Source organism: Cherax quadricarinatus, chromosome 6 (assembly GCF_038502225.1).
Source record: "Cherax quadricarinatus isolate ZL_2023a chromosome 6, ASM3850222v1, whole genome shotgun sequence".
NCBI lineage: Eukaryota > Metazoa > Arthropoda > Malacostraca > Decapoda > Parastacidae > Cherax > Cherax quadricarinatus.
Genome location: NC_091297.1, coordinates 3,770,037 through 3,796,818, shown reverse-complemented (window position 1 = coordinate 3,796,818; position 26,782 = coordinate 3,770,037). Strand labels below are relative to the sequence as shown.

Here is a 26,782-nt window from a genome sequence, read left to right as displayed (position 1 = left end):
AGCTTCTCCGCCAGAACTGGGTGAAGGTAAGCAGAGGGAGGGTTGAGGACATCCTCCGCCTCCATGCCAGACCTGTTCCTCCTCCACACAACCAGGAGTCACAGTAGTCTGAATCGTCCACTTCCGGCCTCTCCTCTGGGGATCACTGGGCACTTGATCCTCACCGCCTGAGTCAGAAGGCGACATCACAGGTAAGCACTAAGTAAACTCCGCAAGTGTAGGTGTGAAGAAAACAATATATACGTACTGAGTTTGTGGCAGGACAACGTTCACCAGAAGAAAAACTACTTGCCAGAGACTACGCATTTCATGCCACACAGGCAATCATCAGGTCTTGGTAACTACATCCACGTGTGTCCTTAACTTTATTCAAACTAAATCTCCCGAGGACTCAGTCTGGGCAGTACAATAGCTTGCTTCCCATACATTAAACAAAATAATTTTTATATCTAAATAAAATATCTAAGTAGTAGAAAATACATAAACTTTCAAAACTGTATACAAAGCATACAACGCTCCTCACTATCATAAACAAGAAGCATAAATTCAAATTGAAATATTTGGAGACACAGGAAAAAGGTATCATGTTGAAAAAGGCAACACCTTCAAGTAGCAGTTGGTCAGCTGAGAGTGGCGCAACTTTTCAAATTATATGTTCGATTCAGGTGGGAAGAGAAGGCAACACCAACCATCACAAGTAGTATCGAAAAATTATATAACACAAAAACTTACTTTATACCTCTCATTTGACAAGCACTATAAGTGTTACCATTTTTTTCGTATTTGCGACCAAACTCTAGCATGTAGTTTCAGGCGTGCGTAGGTCCACCCTGACTACGGACCTACGGATATTTTAGATAAGTGATTGCTCGACTGACCTGCGATTGAAAGAAATGACTATTTCCAATGTAGGAATCACCAAATAAATCTCAGAGTATGTAATTTTCCATGCTAACGCAACCTAGCTTACTTAAAGTACATTAGCCTAACCAGGCTTATCTAACCTAAATTATAGAAAAAGAACTCTGTGTGAAGGGAGCGTAAAAAAGTTGATGCCATAAACAATATCTGATGTGATCTTGGCCACATCAGAAACTAAACACTGTGGTTGGACGGACTGTATACAAGCAGGAGTTTATTAGGTGCCGGTAATACTTTGTAAGAACACGGGACCGACCGCTGAATTATTGGTAAGAAAGTTTTCTCTGACAGACAAATTGTGGAGGACAAAAAGAGAGAAATATCGAACTGGAAGGGGAATGGGGGAGATGGAACGGGGTGTCGAAGGGGGGGAAGATGATATCTTGGAGAGGAAGGTAGCGCTGTAGAGGGACAAGAGAGTGCCATAGAGGGAAGGGGATGAAAGTATCGCAGAGGGAGTGTTTTAGGAGGAAGAGGAAGGTTATGTGGTGTAGCAAGTGGAGGGTGAGAAGTGGAGAGTAGGGTAATGCGAAGGTGGTGGGGTTAGGGGATAGGGATGTTGTGAAGGTAGATGTGAAGAGGCTGAAGATGAGGGAAGGTGGTAGAGAGAGAGAGGAGGATGAAAGAGGGAAGAGATAACCCTACCATTAAATGTGTTGAAGTTTTTTGGATTAGAGTTATACTAGGTGATTTACACATATGTTACTATATATGATAATTGTAATCAACTAATCTGTATTACTGTAATTAGGTGTAATTGCATTTAAATAAATTAATTTACTAACGAGACAGTGTATGAGGAAGTAAATGAGAGCGCGCGCGCGCGAGAGAGAGAGAGAGAGAGAGAGAGAGAGAGATATTAGTCCTGTGGGTGGGGGACAAGGCTAGGTGTCTAGGCTCAAGCCGAGGTCTCACCATCCAGGAGCCTTCAGTGAGGGTTGAGCCGTGGTTGGGGAAGTACCAAGCGGTTCCCCGCGTGGCTACCATTGTCGTCCTAACCCGCATTACATATGCACCATCTTTGTGCTCGCCTCATCCCCTATAAAAATTAATCTCTGCTACAAATACTTGGTAAATACCACTGTAAACAGCAAACCCTCAGAATGAATCTCCGTGTGAATTTATGTGTAGTGGACTGTAAGAAGAAATGATTAACGTAAATAATAACCCAGGACTAATAGCAGCGATCAGCCCCACAACCAGAAGATACTCACACATATACCAGGTACCCTGAAGTATGTTTATTCTCCTCTCTGAGGATGAGGGTCCTTAATTAGCATCACTAGAAGCGGTACTTCCCTTTGTATGTATGTATATGTATATATATATATATATATATATATATATATATATATATACATATATATATATATATATATATATATATATATATATATATATATATATATATATATATATATATATATATACATATATGTATAATGCGTATTTGTGTGTTGACGTGCGTGCTCACGTTTGTGTCTTTGTATTTAGGATATCTAGATTTTTTACATCTTAAATAATAAACGAATATACAACACAGTGTCACACAACCTGCTGCTACATAACAACTAGAAATAGTTTGATTTTTAAGTGGTGCGGAGAAACTTTAATATCACATACTTTGAATATTTTGTAGGATAAACCTTTAATTATACCAGTGTTTGACTTCGGTCAAATGGCCAAAAGCTCTACTGAGTTGTAATTCATATGACTATAAATAGCGTCAGTGGATATGTTCCCATTTCTCCTGGCAAACAAAATATTCACTTTTTATTTTAATTATACATCCTTACTATCAAATGCTCAATTAAGCTTAAGGCGCCAATAAAAGTTATATGTGTGAGCTTATTCTCTCATCAAAGTTATTTTGAGTGATTTATTTACTTTGTTGTCGAAGTTTTGCAAGATTATAGGAGAAAAAAAATCTTTAATTATCCGTTTCTTAAGAGTTATATAAATATATATATATGTGTTTTGGCAGTTTTTCTGCTAGTTTTGTGTTGGCAGAGTGTTGAGTTAGATCAAAGTTGCACATTGTCGACAATAATATGTACAGGTATTACACATGTGTTTTATTAAACACCTTGTCGGTGTTATATACTTTTGATTTTATAATGATACTTGTCTGACACCAACTGCATTGAATCTTCGTGCGGAGGACATATTCTACAACTCCATTGCTAAGCTCTGACCCACCTTAATAGCATGATCTACTTCGACAGTTGTCCCACACACTTGTGACCGCGTCAAAATCTTGCTCTTCTGGCTCCTCTGTTGTCTCTGTCAGTGGCTTCCGTCACACCCATTGACAGCGATCTCCGTCACCCCCACAGACAGGGGTTTCCGTCACCTTTGAGAGTGGAGGTAACGGTAGCCGGTGAAGCAGATAAGGGGAGCCACTCTAATTGAAGATTCGTATGATGGAAATAGCTGATTTTTACCAAAATGTAATTAAAATTTAACTTTTATCCCACCTGAAACTAGTATTCTCTTTTAGGCAGTAAATATAATAAGACTAGGATAGGAAAACTCATAGGATTAGTATTTTTTTATGCCCTCTCTGAATACTGATTGTTTTGTTTGTATGTCAGTATAAACCTCTGGCCTTCTGTCTCGCCCAGCCTTCAATGGATGACTGCTTATCATAGGAACTGGACCTGTTTTGCCCATCCTTGGACTAAACCTCATTACTTAGTATTCACCAATCTTTGTATGACCCCTTGTTGGTTTGCGACTTCCCAGTGAATATGTAATATGTGCCGACCACTAGGAAGAAAGATCGTCACACACATATGACAGGTCGATGCAGACATTTCTTTGAGGTCAGTTTAGTTGGTTCATGTACCTTTGAAATGGCAACTCTACATAATACCAACAGTCAGCTCCACGCTAACCTGGATACAGGAATGCTGTGCCACTTTACTCCTGTATACAGGGATGCTGTGTCATTTCACCCCTGGACACAGAAATGCTGTGTCATTTACTCCTGTATACAGGGATGCTGTGTCATTTTACCCCTGGGTACAGGGATGCTGTGCCACTTTACGTTTGGATACAGAGATGATGTATCATTTTACTCGTAGAATCAGGAATGCTGTGTCACTTTACTCCTGGATACAGGGATGCTGTGTCACTTTACCCCTGGATACAGGGATGTTGTGTCACTTTACCCCTGGATACAGGGATGTTGTGTCACTTTACACCTTGATAAAGGGATGTTGTGTCACTTTACCCCTGGATACAGGGATGCTGTATCATTTTACTCGTCGATACAGGAATGATGTGTCCTTTTACCCCTGGATACATGATATTGTGTCACTTTACTGCTGGATACAGGGATGCTCAAGGACCATATCCGATAAATTCTGTAGCCCCTTACATTTTCTTTTTTTTTTTTGCCAGAAAAATCCACACTTTACTAACAGAGAATTTTATTAATGCTTCACTCGGTTCATCATTTTGTTGGTATGAGTTTGCAGTAAGCGCACTGCAGTACTATAACAAGGAAATATACACTACAACATACTTGTGATGAAGAAATAAGTTTAAAACATGGAAACACGTGAATGTATTGACAATATTTTATTCAGTGAATTGAAAAGATGTTTTTTTTTTCCCTGTTTACGTACTGATACAGTTCGTTAGTGTTAACTTCACTAACATGGTACCATTGGTGTGGTTGGTGACCCGTCAAGGTTGTGTATAGTTTTCCATCAGGGTGGTGTCTGGTCACCCATCACTGTTAGTGTTTGGTCACCCATAATTGTTTTGTTTGGTCACCCATCATTGTGGTGTCTGTTCACCCATCATTGTGGTGCCTGGTCAATCATCATTGTGGGGTCGGGTTACCCATCATGGTCGTGTGCGGTGGTTGTGTCTGGTCACCCAGTATGGTTGAATCTTGACACCCAGCATAAGTATGTCTGGCCACTGAGGTGATGTTTACATGTGGTCAGTAACTGGATGAGAGACCACGCACCAAGCTCATCCCTGACCCGGAAACATCATATCCCAAACTCTGGAAGGTTATTATCATCAAGAGGACATTTTATAGCGAGAGAACATAATGTATTATCTGCGTCTCCCTCTTTCGGCGAGGAGGAGACTATAGTCCTACACAGTTTCCCGAGAAGTTGAGCCAAGCGTTAAGCTCCTCAGTGAGACTCTGACGAGGACCACACAAAACATACCAGTATATACAACTCTTTTTCTGTATTACTGTCTTTTTTTTCTGTAGGAGTCTTTGATATTGAGTATCAATGGGTAATAAGGAATTTGAGCTGCGCTACTTAAGTCTAGTGTGTGGCCTCATCTAGATGAGGCCACACACACTGAGTGTGTGGTCTCTTCTATTTGAGAGTGTGGGCTCACCTAATTGATTTTGTGGAATCACCTCGTAGAGTACGGACGCAGTTAAGTGTGGACTTCCCTCACTGAGTATGGACTCATTTAATTGGGTGTTGGCTCACCTAGTTGAGCGTGTGGATTCACTTGAGTTTGGACTTTGTTGAGCATGGGCTCATCTAGTTAAGTTTGTGGACTCACTAAGTTAAGTATGGACTTACTTATTTGTGGGTAGACTCACCTAGTTTTGTATGGACTCGCCTATTTGACCGGATGGCTACATCCTAGATGAATATACTCACTGAGTTAAATATGAACTCACTTAGTTGAGTGTATGGACATACCTAGCTGAGTATGGATTCATCTAGTTGAGTGTATGGACATACCTAATTTAATATGGACTCACCTAGTTGAGTCTGCTCTCACCTATCTAAGTGAGGATTCACCTAAGTGAGGATTCACCAAGTGAGTCTGGATTCTTCTATTTACGTATGTGGATTCACATACTTGAGTATGGACTCGGCTAGTTGTGTGTGTAGATTCTCTTATTTATGTGCGTACTCACCTTGTTGGGGTGGGTCTCGTTAAGTATGGACTCTCCTAATTGTGCATGGAAACACTTACGAGAGTAAATGAATGTGTGTGTGTGTGTGTGTGTGTGTGTGTGTGTGTGTGTGTGTGTGTGTGTGTGTGTGTGTGTGTGTGTGTACTCACCTAATTGTGGTTGCAGGGGTCGAGACTCAGCTCCTGGCCCTGCGTGTGTGTATGTGTGTGTGCGTGCGCGCGTGTGTATGTACTCGCTTAATTGTGGTTTGATAAGCTCTAATTGTGGTTTGATAAGCTCCATGAGCTTATCAAACCTAATCTTGAAACTATGTATGGATTCTGCCTCCACTATGTCACTTTCCAGACTATTCCACTTCCTGACTGAAGAAATGCTTCCTAACATCCCTTTCACTCATATTACGAACACAGGTAATGAATGGCCTGTGAGACCTGGTCGTAATGGGAACTGAAGCAAACAAACTCAGCAGTAGACTATAATGTACATTTTGCCTTCACCCATTATATGCAGATATGTACACTATGTACAATATGTACACTATGTACAATATGTACAGGTAAAATAATAAGTGTACACCACGGTGACAGATGGCAAAGCAGAAGCCAGAGAGACTGCACCATACTCAACCTCTCTAGGCTGGAATACTGCTGTACATTAACATCTCCATATAAAGCAGGTGAAATCGCAGATCTAGAGAGTGTACAGAGATCCTTTACTGCACGTATAAGTTCTGTCAAGCACCTTAACTACTGGGAACGCTTGGAAGCACTTGACTTGTACTCGTTGGAACGCAGGAGGGAGAGATATATCATAATCTACACTTGGAAAATCTTGGAAGGAATGGTCCCAAATCTGCACACAGAAATCACTCCCTACGAAAGTAAAAGACTGGGCAGGCGATGCAAAATGCCGCCAATAAAAAGTAGGGGCGCCATTGGTACACTAAGAGAAAACACCATAAGTGTCCGGGGCCCAAAACTGTTCAACAGCCTCCCATCAAGCATTAGGGGAATTGCCAATAAACCCCTGGCTGCCTTCAAGAGAGAGCTGGACAGATACCTAAAGTCAGTGCCGGATCAGCCGGGCTGTGGCTCGTACGTTGGATTGCGTGCGGCCAGCAGTAACAGCCTAGTTGATCAGGCCCTGATCCATCGGGAGGCCTGGTCATGGACCGGGCCGCGGGGGCGTTGATCCCCGGAATAACCTCCAGGTAACCTCCAGGTAACCAGCTGGTAGCCAAGCCTACCAGTGCTTACCGCAAGTGAACCACATTGCTTCAACTTTGGCGGGATTGCCTGTGATTGGTCAATGAACCAAGGTACTGATTTAACGACGGGTACCCTATCGATCGTTAAACCCTTAGCATCCAGTTCGCTGGTTGGGAGGCAGCCTATATGGGAGTGTGACATACGCCGAATAAATTGTAACATACTCTTTGCATGCCACTACTCATCTGAGTCTTCAACTTCCAGTTGTGACCCCTTGTTGCCGTGTACCATCTCTGGAACATCCTGTCTTTGTGCACCCCGTCTATTCCACGCAGTATTTTATATGTCGTTATCATGTCTCCCCTATCTCTCCTGTCCTTCAGTGTCGTCAGGTCAATTTCCCTTAACCTTTCTTTGTATGGCATTCGCCTTAGCGCTGGGACTGGTCTTGTGGCAAACACTTGCGCTTTCTCCAATTTCTTGACGTGCTTGACCTGGTGTGGGTTCCAAACTGGTGCTGCATACTCAAGTATGGGCCTGACGTACACAGTGTAGAGAGTCTTGAACGATTCCTAGGTATTAGCAACTTCTTCGCCTCCTCCTCAGTTGTGTGTATTTCATGCAGCAGTTTTTGGTGCATCCTTTGTTGGTGTACCTCCCTATTCCGACTTCCCGGAGGCCTTCCTGTCTCCACTGTCTGTGTGTGTGTGTGTGTGTGTGTGTGTGTGTGTGTGTGTGTGTGTGTGTGTGTGTTACCATTTTGTCCTAGGCACATGTCGATTAGACACTAGGCCTGTTGTATATGCGTGCGTGTATGTGTGTGTGTGTGTGTATGTGTGTATTCACCTAGTTTTGGTTGCAAGGGTCGAGTCACAGCTCCTGACCCAGCTTCTTCACTGGCCGCTACTAGATCACTCTTCCTGCTCCATGAGTTTTACCATACCTCTTCTTAAAGTTATGTATGGATCCTGCCTCCAGTACATCACTTCCCAGACTATTCCACTTCCTAACAACTCTGTGACTGAAGAAATACTTCCTAACATCCCTGTGTTTCATCTGAGTCTTCAACTTCCAACTGTGACCCCTTGTTGTTGTGTCCCATCTCTGGAACATCCTGTTTCTGTTCACGTTGTCGATTCATCTCAGAATTTTATATGTCGTTATCATATTCTCCCTATCTCTCCTGTCTTCCAGTGTCGTCAGGTCGATTTCCCTTAATCTTTCCTCGTAGGACATACCCCTTAGCTCCGGGACTAGTCTTGTTGCAAACTTTTTTGCTGTCTCTAGCTTCCTTACATGCTTGGCTAGATGTGGGTTCCAAACTGGTGCTGCATATTCCAATATGGGCCTGACGTACATATTGTACAGGGTCCTGAACGATTCCTTATTATGATGTCAACCAAATAACTGCTGCAGCAGTTATTTGGTTGATATGCGCCTCCAGAGATGTGCCTGGTGTTATACTCACCCCAAGATCCTTTTCTTTGAGTGAGGTTTGAAGTCTCTGGCCCCTTAGACTGTACTCCGTCTGCGGTCTTCTTTGCCCTTCTCCAATCTTCATGACTTTGCATTTGGTGGGGTTGAACTCCAGGAGCCAGTTGCTGGACCACGCCTGTAGCCTGTTCAGATCCCTTTGTAGCTTTGCCTGGTCCTCGTCCGATTGAATTCTTGTGTGTGTGTGTATGCACCTATTTGTATTTACCTATTTGTGGTTGAAGGGGTCGAGACTCAGCTCCTGGCCCCGCCTCTTCACTGACCACTACTAGGTCTTCTCTCTCCCTCCTCCATGAGCTTTATCATACCTCGTCTTAAATCTATGTATGGTTCCTGCCTCCACTACCTCACTTTCCAGACTATTCCACTTCCTGACTACTCTATGACTGAAGAAATAGGTCCTAACATCCCTTTGACTCATCTGAGTCTTCAACTTCCAATTGTGACCCCTTGCTTCTGTGTCCCATCTATGGAACATCCTGTCTCTGTCCACCTTATCTATTCCTCGCAACATTTTGTATGTCGTTATCATGTCTCCCCTAACCTTCCTGTCCTCCAGTGTCGTCAGACCTGTTTCCCTTAACTTTTCTTCGTATGACATTACCCTTAGCTGTGTGTGTGTGTGTGTGTGTGTGTGTGTGTGTGTGTGTGTGTGTGTGTGTGTGTGTGTGTGTGTGTGTGTGTGTGTGTGTGTGTGTACTCACCTATTTGTGGTTGCAGGGGTCGATTCACAGCTCCTGGCCCCGCCTCTTCGCTGATTGCTACTAGGTCCTCTCTCTCCCTGCCCCATGAGCTCTATCATACCTCGCCTTAAAACTATGTATGGTTCCCGCCTCCACTACGTCACTTTCTAGGCTATTCCACGGCCTGACTACTCTATGACTGAAGAAATACTTCCTAACATCCCTCTGATTCATCTGAGTCTTCAACTTCCAATTGTGACCTTTTGTGTCTGTGTCCCTTCTCTGGAACATCCCGTCTTTGTCCACCTTGTCTATTCCGCGCAGTATTTTATATGTCGTTATCATGTCTCCCCTGACCCTCCTGTCCTCCAGTGCCGTTAGGCCGATTTCCCTCAACCTTTCTTCGTAGGACAATCCCCGTAGCTCTGGGACTAGTCTTGTTGCAAACCTTTGCACTTTCTCTAATTTCTTGACGTGCTTGACTAGGTGTGGATTCCAAACTGGTGCTGCATACTCCAGTATGGGCCTGAGGTAAATGGTATACAGAGTCTTAAACGAATCCTTTCTGAGGTACCGAAACGCTATCCGTAGGTTTGCCAGGCGCCCGTATGCTGCAGCAGTTATCTAATTGATGTGCACCTCAGGAGATATGCTCGGTGTTATACTCACCCCCAGATCTTTTTCCTTGAGTGAGGTTTGCAGTCTCTGGCCATCTAAACTATATTGTGTCTGCGGTCTTCTTTGCCCTTCCCCAATCTTCATGACTTTGCATTTGGCAGGGTTAAATTCAAGGAGCCAGTTGCTGGACCAGGCTTGTAGCCTGTCCAGGTCTCTTTGTAGTCCTGCCTGATCCTCATCCGATTTGATTCTTCTCATTAACTTCGCATCATCTGCAAACAAGGACACTTCTGAGTCTATCCCTTCCGTTATGTCGTTCACATATACCAAGAACAGCACAGGTCCTAGGACTGACCCCTGTGGAACCCCGCTTGTCACAGGCGCCCACTCTGACACCTCGTCGCGTACCATGACTCGTTGTTGCCTCCCTGTCAGGTATTCTCTGATCCATTGCAGTGCCTTTCCTGTTATGTGTGTCTGATTCTCTAGCTTTTGCAGTAACCTCTTGTGAGGAACTGTGTCGAAGGCCTTCTTGCAGTCCAAAAATATGCAGTCGATCCACCCCTCTCTCTCTTGTCTTACTTCTGTCACCTTGTCATAAAACTCTAGTAGGTTTGTGACACAGGATTTTCCTTCCCTGAAACCATGCTGGTTGTCAATTATACACTTGTTTCTTTCCAGGTGCTCCACCACTCTCCTCCTGATGATCTTCTCCATGACCTTGCATACTATACACATTAGTGATACAGGTCTGTAGTTTAGTGCCTCATGTCTGTCTCGTGTGTGTGTGTGTGTGTGTGTACTCACCTAATTGTACTCACCTAATTGTGGTTGCAGGGGTCGAGACTCAGCTCCTGGCCCCGCCTCTTCACTGATCGCTACTGGATCCTCTCTCTCTCTGCTTCCTGAGCTTTGTCATACCTCTTCTTAAAACTATGTATGGTTCCTGCCTCCACTACTTCACTTGCTAGGCTATTCCACTTGCTGACAACTCTATGACTGAAGAAATACTTCCTAACGTCCCTGTGACTAGTTTGAGTCTTCAGCTTCCAGTTGTGACCCCTTGTCCCTGTGTCCCCTCTCTGGAACATCCTATCTCTGTCCACCTTGTCTATTCCCCGCAGTATCTTGTATGTCGTTATCATGTCTCCCCTGACCCTTCTGTCCTCCAGTGTCGTCAGTCCGATTTCCCTTAACCTTTCCTGGTACGACATTCCCTTGAGCTCTGGGACTAGCCTTGTTGCAAACCTTTGTACTTTCTCTAACTTCTTGACGTGCTTGACCAGGTGTGGGTTCCAGACTGGTGCTGCATACTCCAGTATGGGCCTAACGTACACAGTGTACAGTGTCTTTAACGATTCCTTATTAAGGTATCGGAACGCTATTCTCAGGTTTGCCAGGCGCCCGTATGCTGCAGCAGTTATTTGGTTGATGTGTGCCTCCGGTGATGTGCTCGGTGTTATGGTCACCCCAAGGTCTTTCTCCCTGAGTGAGGTCTGTAGTCTTTGTCCACCTAGCCTATACTCTGTCTGCGGTCTTCTTTGCCCCTCCCCAATCTTCATGACTTTGCATTTGGCTGGATTGAATTCAAGAAGCCAGTTACTGGACCACATGTCCAGCCTGTCCAGGTCTCTTTGCAGTCCTGCCTCATCCTCGTCCGATTTAATTCTTCTCATCAACTTCACGTCATCTACGAACAGGGACACTTCAGAGTCTATTCCTTCCATCATGTCGTTCACATATATCAAAAATAGCACTGGTCCTAGAACTGACCCCTGTGGGACCCCGCTCGTAACAGGCGCCCACTGTGATACCTCTTCACGTACCATGACTCGTTGCTGCCTCCCTGTCAGGTATTCTCTTATCCATTGCAGTGCCCTCCCTTTTATGTGCGCCTGATCCTCCAGCTTCTGCACTAATCTCTTGTGGGGAACTGTGTCAAAGGCCTTCCTGTAGTCTAGGAAAACGCAATCTACCCACCCCTCTCTCTCGTGTCTTACTTCTGTTACCTTGTCATAAAACTCCAGGAGGTTTGTGATACAAGATTTGCCTTCCATGAACCCATGCTGGTTTTCATTTATAATCTTGTTCCTTTCCAGGTGTTCGACCACTCTCCTCCTGATAATCTTCTCCATGACTTTGCACACAATACATGTGTGTGTGTGTATGTGTTTGTGTGTGTGTGTGTGTGTGTGTGTGTGTGTGTGTGTGTGTGTGTGTGTGTGTGTGTGTGTGTGTGTGTGTGTGTGTGTTGCCTGAAAAAGCTAAGAACGTAAGAAAGAAGACATGCGTGATGAGCGTGAGTTGCACTTCAAGTTAAGAGTTAACTAATTATCTTTTGGACAAACTGTTGGAAGTTAAAGTGAAGCTGGAAGTTCCAGAGTAAGTAAGTTTATTCAGGCATCCACAACTACAGTTACATAGATTATCATACATAGCAGCATATGTATAGAGAACCTAGGATAATCCAGAAAAGTCAGAGTGACTTACTTCCATTGGGGTCCTTTTAATACCTTATTATTATACTACAGGAAGACAGAGGTAACCAGATTTTTCCTAGTACGTGAAAAATTGAGGTGATCCCGTTGTTGTGCATAGAGGAAGCTTTTTTTCACAAGAAAATGACCAAAGAGATGACTTTATATCCGAGGGTTACCAAACAACAGCAACTGACGACAGCTGACATCACAATCTATTATTACATGGCAAACTGGATGGCGTGTGTAAGTAGCGTCTTCATTCCTGAGTTACACAAACAGTAACTGCAAATGGAATTTAAAAGACTAGGGGTAAAAGTTATTCGGCCTTACCTAGTAACTCTAATTAAGTAAACATTATAATATAAAATTATGCAGTACAAAAATTCAGAGATCATAAGAGACTTACTTGTATGATACAGTGAACAGTGAATTCACAAGTGGAGTGCACAGCGAACCCACAAGTGGAGTGAACAGCTGACCCCTAAGTGGAGTGAACAGCTGACCCCTAAGTGGAGTGAACAGCTGACCCACAAGTGGAGTGAACAGCTGACCCCTAAGTGGAGTGAACAGCTGATCCCTAAGTGGAGTGAACAGCTGACCCACAAGTGGAGTGAACAGCTGACCCCTAAGTGGAGTGAACAGCTGACCCCTAAGTGGAGTGAACAGCTGACCCACAAGTGGAGTGAACAGCTGACTCCTAAGTGGAGTGAACAGCTGATCCCTAAGTGGAGTGAACAGCTGACCCACAAGTGAAGTGTACAACGAACCCGTCAGTGGAGTGAACAACTGACCCACAAGTGGAGTGAACAGCTGACCCACAAGTGAAGTGTACAACGAACCCGTCAGTGGAGTGAACAACTGACCCACAAGTGGAGTGAACAGCTGACCCACAAGTTGAAGAATTGAGACACTTAAGCAACATATGGGAATCTTTATTGAAGAAACGTTTCGCACAGTTTCGTAGAGTGATGGACTGAACACATCGATTCCAGGCTAAGGGACTGATTACCTCAGTCTCCTCCTCTCTTTACCCATTTCTACTTTGTATTGGACTGATGAAGCCACTGTGGGGCGAAACGTTTCTTCAATAAAGATTCCCATATGTTGCATAAGTGTCTCAATCTTCAACTTGTCGGTTTTCAAAACCATTCATCACATCGACCCACAAGTTGAGTGAACAGCTGACCCACAAGTGGAGTGAACAGCTGACCCACAAGTGGAGTGAACAGCGAACCCACAAGTGGAGTGAACAGCGAACCCACAAGTGGAGTGAACAGCTGACCCACAAGTGGAGTGAACAGCTGACCCACAAGTTGAGTGAACAGCTGACCCACAAGTGGAGTGAACAGCTGACCCACAAGTGGAGTGAACAGCTGACCCACAAGTTGAGTGAACAGCTGACCCACAAGTGGAGTGAACAGCGAACCCACAAGTGGAGTGAACAGCGAACCCACAAGTGGAGTGAACAGCTGACCCACAAGTGGAGTGAACAGCAAAGTCACAAGTGGAGTGAACAGCTGACCCACAAGTGGAGTGAACAGCTGACCCACAAGTGGAGTGAACAGCGAACCCACAAGTGGAGTGAACAGCTGACCCACAAGTGGAGTGAACAGCTGACCCACAAGTGGAGTGAACAGCGAACCCACAAGTGGAGTGAACAGCTGACCCACAAGTTGAGTGAACAGCTGACCCACAAGTGGAGTGAACAGCTGACCCACAAGTGGAGTGAACAGCAAACTCACAAGTGGAGTGAACAGCGAACCCACAAGTGGAGTACACAGCTGACCCACAAGTTGAGTGAACAGCAAAGTCACAAGTGGAGTGAACAGCGAACCCACAAGTGGAGTGAACAGCGAACCCACAAGTGGAGTGAACAGCTGACCCACAAGTGGAGTGAACAGCTGACCCAAAAGTGGAGTGAACAGCAAACCCATAAGTGGAGTGAACAGCGAACCCACAAGTGGAGTGAACAGCTGACCCACAAGTGGAGTGAACAGCTGACCCACAAGTGGAGTGAACAACGAGCCCACAAGTGGAGTGATCAGCGAACCCACAAGTAGAGTGAACATTGAACCCACAAGTGGAGTGAACAACGTATCCACAAGTGGAGTGAACAGCGAACCCACAAGTGAAGTGGACAGCGAACCCAAAAGAGGAGTGAACAGGGAACCCACAAGTGGAATGAACAGTGAACCCACAAATGGAGTGAGCAGGGAACCCACGAATGCAGTGAACAACGAACCCATAAGTGCAGTAAGCAGCTGACCCAAAAGTGGAGTGAACAGCGAACCCAAGAGTGGAGTGAACAGCGAACCCACAAGTGAATTGAACAGCTGATCCACAAGTGTAGTGAACAGCTGACCCACGAGCAGAGTGAACAGCTGACCCACAAGTGGAATGAACAGCTGACCCACAAGTGGAGTGAACAACGAACCCACAAGTGGAGTGAACAACGAACCCACAAGTGGAGTGAACAGCTGACCCACAAGTGGAGTGAACAGGTGACCCACAAGTGGAATGAACAGCTGACCCACAAGTGGAGTGAAGAGCAAACCTACAAGTGGAGTGAACAACGTATCCACAAGTGGAGTGAGCACCGAACCCACAAGTGAAGTGAACAATGAATCCACAAGTGGAGTGAATAGGGAACCCACAAGTGGAATGAACAGTGAACCCACAAGTGGAGTGAACAGGCCTACAAGTGAAGTGAACAGCGAACCCACAAGTGGAGTGATCTGCTGACCGACAAATGGAGTGAACTGCGAACCCACAAGTGGAGTGAACAGCTGACCCACAATTGGAGTGAACATCAAATTCATAAGTGGAGTGAACAACGAACCCATAAGTGGAGTGAACAGCTGACCAACAAGTGAAGTGAACAGGCTCACAAGTGGAGTGAACAGCGAACCCAAGGGGTGGAGTGAACACCTAACCCACAAGTGAATTGAGCAGCTGACCCACATGTGTAGTGAACAGCTGACCCACAAGTGGAATGAACAGCTGACCCACAAGTGGAGTGAACAACGTACCCACAAGTGGAGTGAACAGCTGATCCACAATTGGAGTGAACAGGTGACCCACAAGTAGAATGAACAGCTGACTCACAAGTGGAGTGAACAGCGAACCCACAAGTGGAGTGAACAACGTATCCACAAGTGGGTGGAGTGAACACCGAACCCACAAGTGGAGTGAACAACGTATCCACAAGTGGGTGGAGTGAACACCGAACCCACAGGTGGAGTGAACAACGTATCCACAAGTGGGTGGAGTGAACACCGAACCCACAAGTGAAGTGAACAGCGAACCCACAAGTGGAGTGAACGACTGACTCACAAGTGGAGTGAACAACAAATCCTTAAGTGGAGTGAACAACGAGCCCACAAGTGGAGTGATCAGCGAACCCACAAGAGGAGTGAGCAACGTATCCACAAGTGGAGTGAACAGCGAACCCAAAAGTGGAGTGAACAGGTAACCCACAAGTGGAATGAACAGTGAATCCACAAGTGGAGTGAACAGGCCCACAAGTGGAGTGAGCAGCGAACCCACAAGTGGAGAGAACAGCTGACCCTCAAGTGGAATGAACAAAGAATCCGTAAGTGGTGTGAACAACGAATCCACAAGTGGAGTGAACAGCGAACCCACAAGTGGAGTGAACAGGTAACCCACAAGTGGAATGAACAGTGAATCCACAAGTGGAGTGAACAGGCCCACAAGTGGAGTGAGCAGCGAACCCACAAGTGGAGTGAACAGCTGACCCTCAAGTGGAATGAACAAAGAATCCGTAAGTGGAGTGAACAACGAATCCACAAGTGGAGTGAACAGCGAACCCACAAGTGGAGTGAACAGCTAATCCAAAACTGGAGTGAACAGCGAACCCGTCAGTGGAGTGAACAACTGACCCAAAAGTGTAGTGAACAGCTGACCCACAGGTGGAATGAATAACGTACCCACAAGTGGAGTGAACAGCTGGCCTACAAGTGGAGTGAACAGCGAACCCACAAGTGGAGTGAACAGCTAACCCACAACTGGAGTAAACAGTGAACCCACAAGTGGAGTGAACAACTGACCCAAAAGCGGAGTGAACAGCTGACCTACAAGTGGAGTGAACAGCTGACCCACGAGTGGAGTGAACAGCTGACCCACAGGTGGAATGAATAGCGTACCCACAAGTGGAGTGAACAGCTGGCCTACAAGTGGAGTGAACAGCTTAACCACAAGTGGAGTAAACAGCTTACAAATAGAGTGAACAGCTGACCCACAGGTGGAGTGAACAGCTGACCCACAGGTGGAGCGAACAGCTGGCCCACAGGTGGAGTGAACAGCTGACCCACAGGTGGAGTAAACAGCGCACCCACAAGTGGAGCGAACAACTGACCCACAAGTGGAGTGAACAGCTGACCCACAAGTCGAGTGAACAGCTGGCCCACAAGTGGAGTGAACAACTGACCCACAAGTGGAGTGAACAGCTGACCCACAGGTGGAGCGAACAGAAACCCGCAAGTGGTGTGAACTGCTAACGCACTAGTGGAGTGAACAGCTGACCCACAAGTGGAGTGAACAGGCCCACAAGTGGAGGAAGCAGCAAGCCACTAAATGGAGGAAGCAGCAAAATAACAAGTGGAGGAAGCAGCAAGCTAAAAAGTGGAGGAAGCAGCAAGCTAAAAAGTGGAGGAAGCAGCAAGCTAACAAGCGGAAGAAGCAGCAAAATAACAAGTGGAGGAAGCAACAAGCTAACAAGTGGAGGAAGCAGAAAGCTAACAAGTGAAGGAAGCATCATGCTAACACTTGGAGGAAGCAGCAAGCTAAAAAGTGGAGGAAGCAGCAAGCTAACAAGCGGAAGAAGCAGCAAAATAACAAGTGGAGGAAGCAACAAGCTAACAAGTGGAGGAAGCAGAAAGCTAACAAGTGAAGGAAGCAGCAAGCTAACAAGTGGAGGAAGCATCATGCTAACACGTGGAGGAAGCAGCAAGCTAACAAGTGGAGGAAGCATCATGCTAACACGTGGAGGAAGCAGCAAGCTAACAAGTGGAGGAAGCATCAAGCTAACACGTGGAGGAAGCAGAAAGCTACCAAGTGAAGGAAGCAGCAAGCTAATAAGTAGAGGAAACATCATGCTAACACGTGGAGGAAGCAGCAAGCTAACAAGTGGAGGAAGCAGCAAGCTAACACGTGGAGGAAGCAGAAAGCTACCAAGTGAAGGAAGCAGCAAGCTAACAAGTAGAGGAAACATCATGCTAACACGTGGAGGAAGCAGCAAGCTAACAAGTGGAGGAAGCAGCAAGCTAACAAGTGGAGGAAGCAGCAGGCTAATATGTGGAGGAAGCAGCAAGCTAACAAGTGGAGGAAGCATCACGCTAACACATGGAGGAAGCAAAAAGCTACCAAGTGCAGGAAGCAGCAAGCTAACAAGTGGAGGAAACATCATGCTAACACGTGGAGGAAGCAGCAAGCTAAAAAGTGGAGGAAGCAGCAAGCTAACAAGTGGAGGAAGCAGCAAGCTAACAATTGGAGGAAGTAGCAAGCTAACAAGTGGAGGAAGCAGCAACCTAACACGTGGAGGAAGCAGCAAGCTAACAAGTGGAGGAAGTAGCCAGCTAAAAAGTGGAGGAAGCAGCAAGCTAACACGTGGAGGAAGCATCAAGCTAACACGTGGAGGAAGCAGCAAGCTAACAAATGGAGGAAGCAGCAAGCTAACAAGTGGAGAAAGCAGCAAGCTAACAAGTGGAGGAAGCAGCAAGCTAACAAGTGGAGGAAGCATAATGCTAACACGTGGAGGAATCGGAAAGCTAACAAGTGGAGGAGGCAGCAAGCTAACAAGTGAAGGAAGCAGCAAGCTAACAAGTGGAGGAAACAGCAAGCTAACAACAGGAGGAAGCATCATGCTAACACGTGGAGGAAGCAGGAAGCTAACAAGTGGAGGAAGCATCATGCTAACACGTGGAGGAAGCAGCAAGCTACCAAGTGGAGGAAACATCATGCTAACAAGTGGAGGAAGCAGCAAGCTACGAAGTGGAGGAAACATCATGCTAACAAGTAAAGGAAGCAGCAAGCTAACAAGTGGGGGAAGCAGCAAGCTAACAAGTAAAGGAAGCAGCAGCTAACACGTGGAGAAAGCAGCTAGCTAACAAGTGGAGGAAGCAGCAAGCTAACAAGTGGAGGAAGCAGCAAGCTAACAAGTGGAGGAAGCAGCAAGCTAACAAGTGGAGGAAGCAGCAAGCTAACAAGTGGAGGAAGCAGTAAGCTAACAAGTGGAGGAAGCAGCAAGCTAACATGTGGAGAAAGCATCATGCTAACACGCGGAGGAAGCAGCAAGCTAACACGTGGAGGAAGCATCAAGCTAACACGTTGAGGAAGCAGCAAGCTAACACGTGGTGGAAGCAGCAAGCTAACAAGTGGAGGAAGTAGCAAGCTAACAAGTGGAGGAAGCAGCAAGCTAACACGTGGAGGAAGCAGCAAGCTAACAAATGGAGGAAGCAGCAAGCTAACAAGTGGAGAAAGCAGCAAGCTAACAAGCGGAGGAAGCAGAAAGCTAACAAGTGGAGGAAGCATCAAGCTAACAAGTGGATGAAGCAGCAAGTTAATAAGTGGAGGAAAGAGCAAGCTAACAAGTGGAGGAAGCAGCAAGCTAACACGTGGAGGAAGCATCAAGCTAACACGTGGAGGAAGCAGCAAGCTAACAAATGGAGGAAGCAGCAAGCTAACAAGTGGAGAAAGCAGCAAGCTAACAAGTGGAGGAAGCAGCAAGCTAACAGGTGGAGGAAGCATAATGCTAACACGTGGAGGATGCAGGAAGCTAACAAGTGGAGGAAGCATCATGCTAACACGTGGAGGAAGCAGCAAGCTACCAAGTGGATGAAGCAGCAAGCTAACTAGTGGAGGAAGCATCATGCTAACAAGTGGAGGAAGCAGCAAGTTAACAAGTGGAGGAAGCAGCAAGCTAACTAGTGGAGGAAGCATCATGCTAACAAGTGGAGGAAGCAGCAAGTTAACAAGTGGAGGCTAACACGTGGAGGAAGCAGCAAGTTAACAAGTGGAGGAAACAGCAAGCTAATAAGTGGAGGAAGCATCATGCTAACAAGTGGAGGAAGCAGCAAGTTAACAAGTGGAGGAAGCAGCAAGCTACCAAGTGGAGGAAGCAGCAAGCTAACAAGTGGAGGAAGCATCATGCTAACACGTGGAGGAAGCAGCAAGCTAACAAGTGGAGGAAGCAGCAAGCTAATAAGTGGAGGAAGCAGCAAGTTAACAAGTGGAGGAAACCGCAAGCTGATAAGTGGAGGAAACAGCAGGCTAACAAGTAAAGGAAGCAGCAGCTAACAAGTGGAGAAAGCAGCAAGCTAACAAGTGGGGGAAGCAGCAAGTTAACAAGTGGAGGAAGCAGCAAGCTAACAAGTAAAGGAAGCAGCAGCTAACACGTGGGGAAAGCAGCAAGCTAACAAGTGGAGGAAGCAGCAAGCTAACAAGTGGAGGAAGCAGCAAGCTAACATGTGGAGGAAGCAGCAAGCTAACAAGTGGAGGAAGCACTAAGCTAACAAGTGGAGGAAGCAGCAAGCTAACATGTGGAGAAAGCATCATGCTAACACGCGGAGGAAGCAGCAAGCTAACAAGTCGAGGAAGCATCATGCTAACACGTGGAGGAAGCATCAAGCTCACACGTGGAGGAAACATCAAGCTAACACGTTGAGGAAGCAGCAAGCTAACACGTGGAGGAAGCAGCAAGCTAACAAGTGGAGGAAGTAGCAAGCTAACAAGTGGAGGAAGCAGCAAGCTAACACGTGGAGGAAGCAGCAAGCTAACAAATGGAGGAAGCAGCAAGCTAACAAGTGGAGAAAGCAGCAAGCTAACAAGTGGAGGAAGCAGCAAGCTAACAAGTGGAGGAAGCAGCAAGCTAACAAGTGGAGGAAGCAGCAAGCTAACAAGTGGAGGAAGCAGCAAGCTAACAAGTGGAGGAAGCAGCAAGCTAACAAGTGGAGGAAGCAGCAAGCTAACAAGTGGAGGAAGCAGCAAGCTAACAAGTGGAGAAAGCACCAAGCTAACAAGTGGAGGAAGCATCATGCTAACACGTGGAGGAAGCAGCAAGCTAACAAGTGAAAGAAGCAGCAAGCTAACAAGTGGAGGAAGCATCATGGCAACACGTGGAGGAAGCGGCAAGCTAACAAGTGGAGGAAGCAGCCAGCTAACAATTGGAGGAAGTAGCAAGCTAACAAGTGGAGGAAGCAGCAAGCTAACACGTGGAGGAAGCAGCAAGCTAACAAGTGGAGGAAGCAGCAAGCTAACACGTGGAGGAAGCAGCAAGCTAACAAGTGGAGGAAGTAGCCAGCTAACAAGTGGAGGAAGCAGCAAGCTAACACGTGGAGGAAGCAGCAAGCTAACAAGTGGAGGAAGTAGCAAGCTAACAAGTGGACGAAGCAGCAAGCTAACACGTGGAGGAAGCAGCAAGCTAACAAATGGAGGAAGCAGCAAGCTAACAAGTGGAGGAAGCAGCAAGCTAACAAGTGGAGGAAGCAGCAAGTTAACAAGTGGAGAAATCCGCAAGCTAACAAGTGGAGGAAGCATCATGCTAACAAGTGGAGGAAGCATCAAGCTAACACGTGGAGGAAGCATCAAGCTAACACGTGGAGGAAGCAGCAAGCTAACACGTGGAGGAAGCAGCAAGCTAACAAGTGGAGGAAGCAGCAAGCTAACAAGTGGAGGAAGCAGCAAGCTAACAAGTGGAGGAAGCAGCAAGCTAACAAGTGGAGAAAGCAGCAAGCTAACAAGTGGAGGAAGCAGCAAGCTAACAAGCTAACAAGTGGAGGAAGCAGCAATCAATGGAGGAAGCAGCAAGCTAACACACGTGGAGGAAGCAGCAAGCTAACAAGTGGAGAAAGCACCAAGCTAACAAGTGGAGGAAGCATCATGCTAACACGTGGAGGAAGCAGCAAGCTAACAAGTGAAAGAAGCAGCAAGCTAACAAGTGGAGGAAGCATCATGGCAACACGTGGAGGAAGCAGCAAGCTAACAAATGGAGGAAGCAGCAAGCTAACAATTGGAGGAAGTAGCAAGCTAACACGTGGAGGAAGCAGCAAGCTAACACGTGGAGGAAGCAGCAAGCTAACAAGTGGAGGAAGCAGCAAGCTAACACGTGGAGGAAGCAGCAAGCTAACAAGTGGAGGAAGTAGCCAGCTAACAAGTGGAGGAAGCAGCAAGCTAACACGTGGAGGAAGCAGCAAGCTAACAAGTGGAGAAAGCTGCAAGCTAACAAGTGGAGGAAGCATCATGCTAGCAAGTGGAGGAAGCATCAAGCTAACACGTGGAGGAAGCATCAAGCTAACACGTGGAGGAAGCAGCAAGCTAACACGTGGAGGAAGCATCAAGCTAACACGTGGAGGAAGCAGCAAGCTAACACGTGGAGGAAGCATCAAGCTAACAAGTGGAGGAAGCAGCAAGCTAACACGTGGAGGAAGCAGCAAGCTAACAAATGGAGGAAGCAGCAAGCTAACAAGTGGAGAAAGCAGCAAGCTAACAAGTGGAGGAAGCAGCAAGCTAACAAGTGGAGGAAGCAGCAAGCTAACAAGAGGAGGAAGCAGCAAGCTAACAAGTGGGGGAAGCAGCAAGCTAACAAGTGAAAGAAGCAGAAAGCTAACAAGTGGAGGAAGCATCATGCTAACGCGTGGAGGAAGCAGCAAGCTAACAAGTGGAGGAAGCATCATGCTAACACATGGAGGAAGCAGCAAGCTAACAAGTGGAGGAAGCAGCAATCCAACAATTGGAGGAAATAGCATGCTAACAAGTGGAGGAAGCAACAAGCTAACACGTGGAGGAAGCAGCAAGCTAACAAGTGGAGGAAGTAGCAAGATAACAAGTGGAGGAAGCAGCAAGCTAACAAGTGTAGGAAGCATCATGCTAACAAGTGGAGGAAGCATCAAGCTAACAAGTGGAGGAAGCATCAAGCTAACAAGTGGAGGAAGCATCATGCTAACAAGTGGAGGAAGCATCAAGCTATCAAGTGGAGAAAGCAGCAAGCTAACAAGTGGAGGAAGCATCATGCTAACACATGGAGGAAGCATCATGCTAACAAGTGGAGGAAGCATCATGCTAACAATGGAGGAAGCATCATGCTAACAATGGAGGAAGCATCATGCTAACAAGTGGAGGAAACATCAAGCTAACAATGGAGGAAGCATCAAGCTAACAAGTGTAGGAAGCATCATGCTAACAAGTGGAGGAAACATCAAGCTAACAAGTGGAGGACGCATCAAGCTAACAAGTGGAGAAAGCAGCAAGCTAACAAGTGGAGAAAGCAGCAAGCTAACAAGTGGAGAAAGCAGCAAGCTAACAATGGAGGAAGCATCAAGCTAACAAGTGGAGGAAGCATCATGCTAACAAGTGGAGGAAACATCAAGCTAACAAGTGGAGGAAGCATCAAGCTAACAAGTGTAGGAAGCATCATGCTAACAAGTGGAGGAAACATCAAGCTAACAAGTGGAGGAAGCATCAAGCTAACAAGTGGAGGAAGCATCAAGCTAACAAGTGTAGGAAGCATCATGCTAACAAGTGGAGGAAACATCAAGCTAACAAGTGGAGGAAGCATCAAGCTAACAAGTGGAGAAAGCAGCAAGCTAACAAGTGGAGGAAGCATCATGCTAACACATGGAGGAAGCATCATGCTAACAAATGGAGAAAGCATCATGCTAACAATGGAGGAAGCATCAAGCTAACAAGTGGAGGAAGCATCATGCTAACACATGGAGGAAGCATCATGCTAACAAATGGAGAAAGCATCATGCTAACAATGGAGGAAGCATCATGCTAACAAGTGGAGGAAGCATCATGCTAACACATGGAGGAAGCATCATGCTAACAAATGGAGGAAGCATCATGCTAACACATGGAGGAAGCATCATGCTAACAAGTGGAGGAAGCATCATGCTAATACATGGAGGAAGCATCATGCTAACAAATGGAGAAAGCATCATGCTAACAATGGAGGAAGCATCATGCTAACAATGGAGGAAGCATCAAGCTAACAAGTGTAGGAAGCATCATGCTAACAAGTGGAGGAAACATCATGCTAACAAGTGGAGGAAACATCAAGCTAACAAGTGGAGGAAGCATCATGCTAACAAGTGTAGGAAGCATCATGCTAACAAGTGTAGGAAGCATCATGCTAACAAGTGGAGGAAGCATCATGCTAATAAGTGGAGGAAGCATCATGCTAACAAGTGGAGGAAGCATCATGCTAACAAGTGGAGGAAGCATCATGCTAATAAGTGGAGGAAGCAGCTTACTTACAAGCGGGTGTAAACACATACAAACCAGCTTCAGCTTCACCAGCTCTCCGTGAGCTGAACGTCCTAATAATAAAGACGGAAGCTCCATCATGTATTTTTACATGGTTTGGTGGCCAGACCATTCATTAAGATAGTCAAGATAATGTAAACTTTCTGGGTTTAACGGTCGCTGTGGCTGTGTATACCAGTGAGAACACTGGAATAATAAGGCAAGTGACACAGAATAGTTTAATGAGTGCAACGCTAACCTAGAAAATCAGCTCATACACTGCAAGGTCACTATACCACTTGGTTACTGCACTTCAAGATAACTGCACCACCGGATCACTGCATTGCTAGATCAATGCACCACCGGATCACTACACTGCTAGGTCACTGCACCACAGGATCAGTGCACTGCTACACCACTGCACTGCTAGATCACAACACCACAGGGTCACTTCACTACTAGATCACTGCACCACAGATCACTGCAAGGCTAGATCACTTCACTGCTAGATCACTGCACCACAGGATCACTGCACTACTAGATCACTGCACCACAGGATCACTGCTCTACAGGATCACTGCACTGCTAGATCACTGCACCACATGATCACTGGACCACAGAATCACTGCACCACAGGATCACTGCATTGCTGGATCACTACACCATAGGAGAACTGCACTGCTAGATCACTGCACCACAGGATCACTGCACTGCTAGATCACTGCACTACGGGATCACTACACCACAGGATCACTGCACTGCTAGATCACTACACCACAGGATCACTGCACTGCTGGATCACTGCATCATAGGATCACTGCACTGCTAGATCACTGCACCGCAGGATCATTGCACCACAGGATCACTGCACTGCTAGATTACTGCACCATTGGATCACTGCACTGGTAGATCACTGCACCACAGGATCACTGCGCTGCTAGATCATTGCACCACAGGATCACTGCACTGCTAGATCAATACACCACAGGATCACTGCACTGTTAGATCACTGCACCACAGGATCACTGCGCTGCTAGATCATTGCACCACAGGATCACTGCACTGCTAGATCAATACACCACAGGATCACTGCACTGTTAGATCACTGCACCACAGGATCACTGCACTGCTAGATCATTGCACCACAGGATCACTGCACTGCTAGATCATTGCACCACAGGATCACTGCACTGCTAGATCATTGCACCACAGGATCACTGCACTGCTAGATCAATACACCATAGGATCAATGCACTGTTAGATCACTGCACCACAGGATCACTGTACTATTAGATCACTGCACTGCTAGATCACTACACTGTTAAATCACTATATAACGAGATCACTACGCTACATGATCACTACACTACCTTATCAATACACAACAAATACACTAAATAGATCATTACACATGATGGCTACACCACTAAATCCCTACACCACATTTTCAACTATCACTAGATCAATAAACGACAAGATTCTTATTACACAACTTCACCACACAATAAGGTCACCACTCCACTAGTTCGCTATACAATAAGGTCACCATTCTACAAGTTCACTACATTATAAGGTCACCACTCCACAAGTTCACAACACTATAAGGTCACCACTCCACAAGTTCACTACACTATAAGGTCACCACTCCACAAGTTCACTGCACAATAATGTCACCACTCCACAAGTTCACTACATTATAAGGTCACCACTCCACAAGTTCACTACATTATAAGGTCACCACTCCACAAGTTCACTACATTATAAGGTCACCACTCCACAAGTTCACAACACTATAAGGTCACCACTCCACAACTTCACTACACTATAAGGTCACCACTTCACAAGTTCACTACACAATAATGTCACCACTCCACTAGTTCACTACACAGTAAGGTCACCATTCCACAAGTTCACTACACAATAATGTCACTACTCCACAAGTTCACTACACAATAATGTCACTACTCCACAAGTTCACTACACAATAATGTCACTACTCCACAAGTTCACTACACAATAATGTCACCACTCCACAAGTTCACTACATTATAAGGTCACCACTCCACTAGTTCACTACACAGTAAGGTCACCACTTCACAAGTCCACTACACAATAATGCCACTACTCCACAAGTTCACAACAATATAAGGTCACTACTCCACAAGTTCACTACACTTCAAGGCCACTACTCCACAAGTTCACTACACTATAAGGTCACTGCTCCACAAGTTCACTACACTGTAAGGTCACTACTCCACTAGTTCACTACACAGTTAGGTCACCACTCCACAAGTTCACTGCACTATAAGGTCACTACTGCACAAGTTCACTACACTACAAGGTCACTACTACACAAGGTCACTACATTATAAGGTCACCACTCCACAAGTTCACTACACTATAAGGTCACCACTCCACAAGTTCACTACATTATAAGGTCACCACTCCACAAGTTCACTACACTATAAGGTCACCACTCCACAAGTTCACTACATTATAAGGTCACCACTCCACAAGTTCACTACATTATAACGTCACCACTCCACAAGTTCACTGCACGGTTAGGTCACCACTCCACAAGTTCATTACACTATAAGGTCACCACTCCACAAGTTCACTACACTATAAGGTCACCACTCCACAAGTTCACTACACTATAAGGTCACCACTCCACAAGTTCACTACATTATAAGGTCACCACTCCACAAGTTCACTACACTATAAGGTCACCACTCCACAAGTTCACTACATTATAAGGTACCACTCCACAAGTTCACTACGCTATAAGGTCACCACTCCACAAGTTCACTACATTATAAGGTACCACTCCACAAGTTCACTACACTATAAGGTCACCACTCCACAAGTTCACTACACTATAAGGTCACCACTCCACAAGTTCACTACATTATAAGGTCACCACTCCACAAGTTCACTACATTATAAGGTACCACTCCACGAGTTCACTACGCTATAAGGTCACCACTCCACAAGTTCACTACATTATAAGGTACCACTCCACAAGTTCACTACGCTATAAGGTCACCACTCCACAAGTTCACTACATTATAAGGTCACCACTCCATAAGTTCACTACATTATAAGGTCACCACTCCACAAGTTCACTACATTATAAGGTCACCACTCCACAAGTTCACTACATTATAAGGTACCACTCCACGAGTTCACTACGCTATAAGGTCACCA

The 26,782-nt window shown here is 45.8% G+C and overlaps 1 protein-coding gene across 1 annotated transcript in view; it reads left to right on the top strand.

Annotated features, from left to right (window-relative positions):
• The first annotated feature begins 1,864 nt into the window (after nt 1–1,864).
• Nucleotides 1,865–26,782, top strand: part of LOC128691998 (anoctamin-7-like) — a 639,071-nt gene continuing 614,153 nt past the window's right edge. Inside the window, exon 1 of the mRNA XM_070079897.1 lies at nt 1,865–2,146. The gene's annotated coding sequence lies outside the window, so the exon portion shown is untranslated. The remainder of the gene's footprint in view (nt 2,147–26,782) is intronic.